General features: G+C 46.8%; 3 non-coding genes across 3 annotated transcripts; all 3 read right to left on the reverse strand.

Annotated features, from left to right (window-relative positions):
- Positions 1–4,792: 4,792 nt before the first annotated feature.
- Trnai-aau (transfer RNA isoleucine (anticodon AAU)) lies at positions 4,793–4,864 on the reverse strand. The gene has a single exon. It is a non-coding gene; the product is annotated as a tRNA-Ile (tRNA).
- Positions 4,865–6,310: 1,446 nt separating this feature from the next.
- Trnai-aau (transfer RNA isoleucine (anticodon AAU)) lies at positions 6,311–6,382 on the reverse strand. Its single transcript has one exon. It is a non-coding gene; the product is annotated as a tRNA-Ile (tRNA).
- A 1,449-nt stretch (positions 6,383–7,831) lies between these two features.
- On the reverse strand, positions 7,832–7,903 carry Trnai-aau (transfer RNA isoleucine (anticodon AAU)). The gene has a single exon. It is a non-coding gene; the product is annotated as a tRNA-Ile (tRNA).
- Positions 7,904–9,144: the final 1,241 nt, after the last annotated feature.

Raw genomic sequence — 9,144 nt, forward strand, 5'->3', positions numbered from 1 at the left:
ACGACGACGACGACGACGACGACGACGACGACGACCGCGAGAGGCTCTGAGATATGTGAGAAATACATCTATAAAATGTAATTCAGACTGCCTCGTCCCACCTTATGCTGTACCGCTTTGGCAAATGCTTTATCTGCGCCATTCGCCTTAATCACATCTGAGAGTAAATCTTAAAAAAACGCCTGTCGCTGATTGTTCGTCATCACAGGTACTGTTTGCTATACGGCCACGACGCGCAACTGATTTCCAAAATTCATCTTTTTCCAGTGAGGATGCAACTTACGTCCCCTTGTTTATTAGACCAGTGCTCTACCACTGAGCTAAAGAGGCGCGGCCTAGCGCCACTCTTTGGTACTTCGTCCTTACGGTCGTCTGCATCATCAGACTTTAGCTGACAACACTTCATATTACCGGCTAAAATTTGCAGCTATGGCGACAAATTACTGCTTGGCTACACATCTGACACGTAACCGATGTGCTCTCCAAACCACAACACTTGCATTTCAGAACATGTGTTTCACACATGTCTACAAAATCACCTTCACCTTCAAATACAGTTTCCTTGCGACTGACAGAGACGTAGGCAAAGTTTAAAGTTGCTATTTCCATTAAATCTCGTTAATCAGAAAAACGGTAATTTACACCTGCAGCGGAACAAAATTCCGTTCGCCCAGCGTCTGGCTCGAACCCACGACCCTGGGATTAAGAGTCTGACGCTCTACCGACTGACATAGCCGGCTACCTTGGTGAATACTTGCCGGGTAGCACGTCACACTGTACTCGTTTGGGTCGGGTGGTCCCATACAGAATCTCTCCATGCTGCCTAATGTTTTCCTAACGTCACACTCGTCACGTACTTCACTTTTATGTCATAATCATTTCTGAGAGGCAAAGAAATTGCATGACAACAAGCAGAGCTAGTGGCGTCAAAATTAACACACATACTTTATGTGACTCAAAAGCCGAACGAGTTACTTTCCGACGTTGTTTTAGATGTGCAAGTGCCAGTCAAAACTCGCGGTGTCGGCACTCTGCCGACCATTTCGCTAGTTAACACCGGTCTTGCTGTGTGTGTTTCAAGCTCAAGAGCATCTCCAAGCAAAAAATGGTCAACAGCAACATTCAGACGGTTTCGTACTGCTCAATTGCTACATTAAAACGGTATGTTTCTTTTTCAGAACTGCAAAAACACAAGCGTGACAGCATTCGAACCTGTAATCTTCAGATACGACGTCCGACGCCTTATCCATTAGGCCACACGGACACTGACGACCAACATTTACATGTATACGACTCATCTCGAAACGCTCACACCCCTGAGGATTTGTGTTTTTGTTCTACACAGCCGCTGCCCCTTGCTCTTTCCCACCCATTCGTTACATTCAACCTCTGACGAGACCGACCAAATATAGACTGAGAAACAAGACCACACACTTTGTGCATTCGGAATCGAAGGCAGGGCGTCCCTCGCCGCATTTGCTACGATGGCCATTTGCTACTTCTGCAGAAGCGGCGGCGGCGACGACGACGACGACGAATATCGCGAGAGACTCTGAGATATGTGAGAAATACATCTATAAAATGTAATTCAGACTGCCTCGTCCCACCTTATGCTGTACCGCTTTGGCAAATGCTTTATCTGCGCCATTCGCCTTAATCACATCTGAGAGTAAATCTTAAAAAAACGCCTGTCGCTGATTGTTCGTCATCACAGGTACTGTTTGCTATACGGCCACGACGCGCAACTGATTTCCAAAATTCATCTTTTTCCAGTGAGGATGCAACTTACGTCCCCTTGTTTATTAGACCAGTGCTCTACCACTGAGCTAAAGAGGCGCGGCCTAGCGCCACTCTTTGTACTTCGTCCTTACGGTCGTCTGCATCATCAGACTTTAGCTGACAACACTTCATATTACCGGCTAAAATTTGCAGCTATGGCGACAAATTACTGCTTGGCTACACATCTGACACGTAACCGATGTGCTCTCCAAACCACAACACTTGCATTTCAGAACATGTGTTTCACACATGTCTACAAAATCACCTTCACCTTCAAATACAGTTTCCTTGCGACTGACAGAGACGTAGGCAAAGTTTAAAGTTGCTATTTCCATTAAATCTCGTTAATCAGAAAAACGGTAATTTACACCTGCAGCGGAACAAAATTCCGTTCCGCCCAGCGTCTGGCTCGAACCCACGACCCTGGGATTAAGAGTCTGACGCTCTACCGACTGACATAGCCGGCTACCTCGGTGAATACTTGCCGGGTAGCACGTCACACTGTACTCGTTTGGGTCGGGTGGTCCCATACAGAATCTCTCCATGCTGCCTAATGTTTTCCTAACGTCACACTCGTCACGTACTTCACTTTTATGTCATAATCATTTCTGAGAGGCAAAGAAGTTGCATGACAACAAGCAGAGCTAGTGGCGTCAAAATTAACACACATACTTTATGTGACTCAAAAGCCGAACGAGTTACTTTCCGACGTTGTTTTAGATGTGCAAGTGCCAGTCAAAACTCGCGGTGTCGGCACTCTGCCGACCATTTCGCTAGTTAACACCGGTCTTGCTGTGTGTGTTTCAAGCTCAAGAGCATCTCCAAGCAAAAAATGGTCAACAGCAACATTCAGACGGTTTCGTACTGCTCAATTACTACATTAAAACGGTATGTTTCTTTTTCAGAACTGGAAAAAGACAAGCGTGACAGCATTCGAACCTGTAATCTTCAGATACGACGTCCGACGCCTTATCCATTAGGCCACACGGACACTGTCGACCAACATTTACATGTATACGACTCATCTCGAAACGCTCACACCCCTGAGGATATTGTGTTTTCGTTCTACACAGCCGCTGCCGCTTGCTCTTTCCCACCCATTCGTTACATTCAACCTCTGACGAGACCGACCAAATATAGACTGAGAAACAAGACCACACACTTTGTGCATTCGGAATCGAAGGCAGGGCGTCCCTCGCCGCATTTGCTACGATGGCCATTTGCTACTTCTGCAGAAGCGGCGGCGGCGACGACGACGACGACGACGACGAATATCGCGAGAGGCTCTGAGATATGTGAGAAATACATCTATAAAATGTAATTCAGACTGCCTCGTCCCACCTTATGCTGTACCGCTTTGGCAAATGCTTTATCTGCGCCATTCGCCTTAATCACATCTGAGAGTAAATCTTAAAAAAACGACTGTCGCTGATTGTTCGTCATCACAGGTACTGTTTGCTATACGGCCACGACGCGCAACTGATTTCCAAAATTCATCTTTCTCCAGTGAGGATGCAACTTACGACCCCTTGTTTATTAGACCAGTGCTTTACCACTGAGCTAAAGAGGCGCGGCCTAGCGCCACTCTTTCGTACTTCGTCCTTACGGTCGTCTGCATCATCAGACTTTAGCTGACAACACTTCATATTACCGGCTAAAATTTGCAGCTATGGCGACAAATTACTGCTTGGCTACACATCTGACACGTAACCGATGTGCTCTCCAAACCACAACACTTGCATTTCAGAACATGTCTTTCACACATGTCTACAAAATCACCTTCACCTTCAAATACAGTTTCCTTGCGACTGACAGAGACGTAGGCAAAGTTTAAAGTTGCTATTTCCATTAAATCTCGTTAATCAGAAAAACGGTAATTTACACCTGCAGCGGAACAAAATTCCGTTCCGCCCAGCGTCTGGCTCGAACCCACGACCCTGGGATTAAGAGTCTGACGCTCTACCGACTGACATAGCCGGCTACCTCGGTGAATACTTGCCGGGTAGAACGTCACACTGTACTCGTTTGGGTCGGGTGGTCCCATACAGAATCTCTCCATGCTGCCTAATGTTTTCCTAACGTCACACTCGTCACGTACTTCACTTTTATGTCATAATCATTTCTGAGAGGCAAAGAAATTGCATGACAACAAGCAGAGCTAGTGGCGTCAAAATTAACACACATACTTTATGTGACTCAAAAGCCGAACGAGTTACTTTCCGACGTTGTTTTAGATGTGCAAGTGCCAGTCAAAACTCGCGGTGTCGGCACTCTGCCGACCATTTCGCTAGTTAACACCGGTCTTGCTGTGTGTGTTTCAAGCTCAAGAGCATCTCCAAGCAAAAAATGGTCAACAGCAACATTCAGACGGTTTCGTACTGCTCAATTACTACATTAAAACGGTATGTTTCTTTTTCAGAACTGGAAAAAGACAAGCGTGACAGCATTCGAACCTGTAATCTTCAGATACGACGTCCGACGCCTTATCCATTAGGCCACACGGACACTGTCGACCAACATTTACATGTGTACGACTCATCTCGAAACGCTCACACCCCTGAGGATTTGTGTTTTCGTTCTACACAGCCGCTGCCCCTTGCTCTTTCCCACCCATTCGTTACCTTCAACCTCTGACGAGACCGACCAAATATAGACTGAGAAACAAGACCACACACTTTGTGCATTCGGAATCGAAGGCAGGGCGTCCCTCGCCGCATTTGCTACGATGGCCATTTGCTACTTCTGCAGAATCGGCGGCGGCGACGACGACGACGACGACGACCACGACGAACGCGAGAGGCTCTGAGATATGTGAGAAATATATCTAAAAATGTAATTCAGACTGCCTCGTCCCACCTTATGCTGTACCGCTTTGGCAAATGCTTTATCTGCGCCATTCGCCTTAATCACATCTGAGAGTAAATCTTAAAAAAACGCCTGTCGCTAATTGTTCGTCATCACAGGTACTGTTTGCTATACGGCCACGACGCGCAACTGATTTCCAAAATTCATCTTCCTCCTGTGAGGATGGAACTTACGACCCCTGGTTTATTAGACCAGTGCTCTACCACTGAGCTAAAGAGGCGCGGCCTAGCGGTACTCTTGGGTACTTCGTCCTTACGGTCGTCTGCATCATCAGACTTTAGCTGACAACACTTCATATTACCGGCTAATATTTGCAGCTTTGGCGACAAATTACTGCTTGGCTACACATCTGACACGTAACCGATGTGCTCTCCAAACCACAACACTTGCATTTCAGAACATGTCTTTCACACATGTCTACAAAATCACCTTCACCTTCAAATACAGTTTCCTTGCGACTGACAGAGACGTAGGCAAAGTTTAAAGTTGCTAGTTCCATTAAATCTCGTTAATCAGAATAACGGTAATTTACACCTGCAGCGGAACAAAATTCCGTTTCGCCCAGCATCTGGCTCGAACCCACGACCCTGGGATTAAGAGTCTGACGCTCTACCGACTGAGATAGCCGGCTACCTCGGTGAATACTTGCCGGGTAGCACGTCACACAGTACTCGTTTGGGTTGGGTGGTCCCATACAGAATCTCTCCATGCTGCCTAATGTTTTCCTAACGTCACACTCGTCACGTACTTCACTTTTATGTCATAATCATTTCTGAGAGGCAAAGAAATTGCATGACAACAAGCAGAGCTAGTGGCGTCAAAATTAACACACATACTTTATGTGACTCAAAAGCCGAACGAGTTACTTTCCGACGTTGTTTTAGATGTGCAAGTGCCAGTCAAAACTCGCGGTGTCGGCACTCTGCCGACCATTTCGCTAGTTAACACCGGTCTTGCTGTGTGTGTTTCAAGGTCAAGAGCATCTCCAAGCAAAAAATGGTCAACAGCAACATTCAGACGGTTTCGTACTGCTCAATTGCTACATTAAAACGGTATGTTTCTTTTTCAGAACTGGAAAAACACAAGCGTGACAGCATTCGAACCTGTAATCTTCAGATACGAAGTCCGACGCCTTATCCATTAGGCCACACGGACACTGACGTCCAACATTTACATGTATACGACTCATCTCGAAACGCTCACACCCCTGAGGATTTGTGTTTTCGTTCTACACAGCCGCTGCCCCTTGCTCTTTCCCACCCATTCGTTACATTCAACCTCTGACGAGACCGACCAAATATAGACTGAGAAACAAGACCACACACTTTGTGCATTCGGAATCGAAGGCAGGGCGTCCCTCGCCGCATTTGCTACGATGGCCATTTGCTACTTCTGCAGAATCGGCGGCGGCGACGACGACGACGACGACGACGACCACGACGACCGCGAGAGGCTCTGAGATATGTGAGAAATATATCTAAAAATGTAATTCAGACTGCCTCGTCCCACCTTATGCTGTACCGCTTTGGCAAATGCTTTATCTGCGCCATTCGCCTTAATCACATCTGAGAGTAAATCTTAAAAAAACGCCTGTCGCTAATTGTTCGTCATCACAGGTACTGTTTGCTATACGGCCACGACGCGCAACTGATTTCCAAAATTCATCTTCCTCCTGTGAGGATGGAACTTACGACCCCTGGTTTATTAGACCAGTGCTCTACCACTGAGCTAAAGAGGCGCGGCCTAGCGGTACTCTTGGGTACTTCGTCCTTACGGTCGTCTGCATCATCAGACTTTAGCTGACAACACTTCATATTACCGGCTAATATTTGCAGCTTTGGCGACAAATTACTGCTTGGCTACACATCTGACACGTAACCGATGTGCTCTCCAAACCACAACACTTGCATTTCAGAACATGTCTTTCACACATGTCTACAAAATCACCTTCACCTTCAAATACAGTTTCCTTGCGACTGACAGAGACGTAGGCAAAGTTTAAAGTTGCTAGTTCCATTAAATCTCGTTAATCAGAATAACGGTAATTTACACCTGCAGCGGAACAAAATTCCGTTTCGCCCAGCATCTGGCTCGAACCCACGACCCTGGGATTAAGAGTCTGACGCTCTACCGACTGAGATAGCCGGCTACCTCGGTGAATACTTGCCGGGTAGCACGTCACACAGTACTCGTTTGGGTTGGGTGGTCCCATACAGAATCTCTCCATGCTGCCTAATGTTTTCCTAACGTCACACTCGTCACGTACTTCACTTTTATGTCATAATCATTTCTGAGAGGCAAAGAAATTGCATGACAACAAGCAGAGCTAGTGGCGTCAAAATTAACACACATACTTTATGTGACTCAAAAGCCGAACGAGTTACTTTCCGACGTTGTTTTAGATGTGCAAGTGCCAGTCAAAACTCGCGGTGTCGGCACTCTGCCGACCATTTCGCTAGTTAACACCGGTCTTGCTGTGTGTGTTTCAAGGTCAAGAGCATCTCCAAGCAAAAAATGGTCAACAGCAACATTCAGACGGTTTCGTACTGCTCAATTGCTACATTAAAACGGTATGTTTCTTTTTCAGAACTGGAAAAACACAAGCGTGACAGCATTCGAACCTGTAATCTTCAGATACGAAGTCCGACGCCTTATCCATTAGGCCACACGGACACTGACGTCCAACATTTACATGTATACGACTCATCTCGAAACGCTCACACCCCTGAGGATTTGTGTTTTCGTTCTACACAGCCGCTGCCCCTTGCTCTTTCCCACCCATTCGTTACATTCAACCTCTGACGAGACCGACCAAATATAGACTGAGAAACAAGACCACACACTTTGTGCATTCGGAATCGAAGGCAGGGCGTCCCTCGCCGCATTTGCTACGATGGCCATTTGCTACTTCTGCAGAATCGGCGGCGGCGACGACGACGACGACGACGACGACGACCACGACGACCGCGAGAGGCTCTGAGATATGTGAGAAATATATCTAAAAATGTAATTCAGACTGCCTCGTCCCACCTTATGCTGTACCGCTTTGGCAAATGCTTTATCTGCGCCATTCGCCTTAATCACATCTGAGAGTAAATCTTAAAAAAACGCCTGTCGCTAATTGTTCGTCATCACAGGTACTGTTTGCTATACGGCCACGACGCGCAACTGATTTCCAAAATTCATCTTCCTCCTGTGAGGATGGAACTTACGACCCCTGGTTTATTAGACCAGTGCTCTACCACTGAGCTAAAGAGGCGCGGCCTAGCGGTACTCTTGGGTACTTCGTCCTTACGGTCGTCTGCATCATCAGACTTTAGCTGACAACACTTCATATTACCGGCTAATATTTGCAGCTCTGGCGACAAGTTACTGCTTGGCTACACATCTGACACGTAAACCATGTGCTCTCCAAACCACAACACCTGCATTTCAGAACATGTCTTTCACACATGTCTACAAAATCACCTTCACCTTCAAATACAGTTTCCTTGCGACTGACAGAGACGTAGGCAAAGTTTAAAGTTGCTATTTCCATTAAATCTCGTTAATCAGAAAAACGGTAATTTACACCTGCAGCGGAACAAAATTCCGTTCCGCCCAGCGTCTGGCTCGAACCCACGACCCTGGGATTAAGAGTCTGACGCTCTACCGACTGAGATAGCCGGCTACCTCGGTGAATACTTGCTGGGTAGCACGTCACACAGTACTCGTTTGGGTTGGGTGGTCCCATACAGAATCTCTCCATGCTGCCTAATGTTTTCCTAACGTCACACTCGTCACGTACTTCACTTTTATGTCATAATCATTTCTGAGAGGCAAAGAAATTGCATGACAACAAGCAGAGCTAGTGGCGTCAAAATTAACACACATACTTTATGTGACTCAAAAGCCGAACGAGTTACTTTCCGACGTTGTTTTAGATGTGCAAGTGCCAGTCAAAACTCGCGGTGTCGGCACTCTGCCGACCATTTCGCTAGTTAACACCGGGCTTGCTGTGTGTGTTTCAAGCTCAAGAGCATCTCCAAGCAAAAAATGGTCAACAGCAACATTCAGACGGTTTCGTACTGCTCAATTGCTACATTAAAACGGTATGTTTCTTTTTCAGAACTGGAAAAAGACAAGCGTGACAGCATTCGAACCTGTAATCTTCAGATACGACGTCCGACGCCTTATCCATTAGGCCACACGGAGACTGACGACCAACATTTACATGTATACGACTCATCTCGAAACGCTCACACCCCTGAGGATTTGTGTTTTCGTTCTACACAGCCGCTGCCCCTTGCTCTTTCCCACCCATTCGTTACATTCAACCTCTGACGAGACCGACCAAATATAGACTGAGAAACAAGACCACACACTTTGTGCATTCGGAATCGAAGGCAGGGCGTCCCTCGCCGCATTTGCTACGATGGCCATTTGCTACTTCTGCAGAAGCGGCGGCGGCGACGACGGAGACGACGACGACGACGACGAAGATCGCGAGAGGCTCTGAGA

This window comes from Schistocerca gregaria, unplaced genomic scaffold (genome assembly GCF_023897955.1).
Source record: "Schistocerca gregaria isolate iqSchGreg1 unplaced genomic scaffold, iqSchGreg1.2 ptg000178l, whole genome shotgun sequence".
In the NCBI taxonomy this organism is placed as follows: Eukaryota; Metazoa; Arthropoda; class Insecta; order Orthoptera; family Acrididae; genus Schistocerca; species Schistocerca gregaria.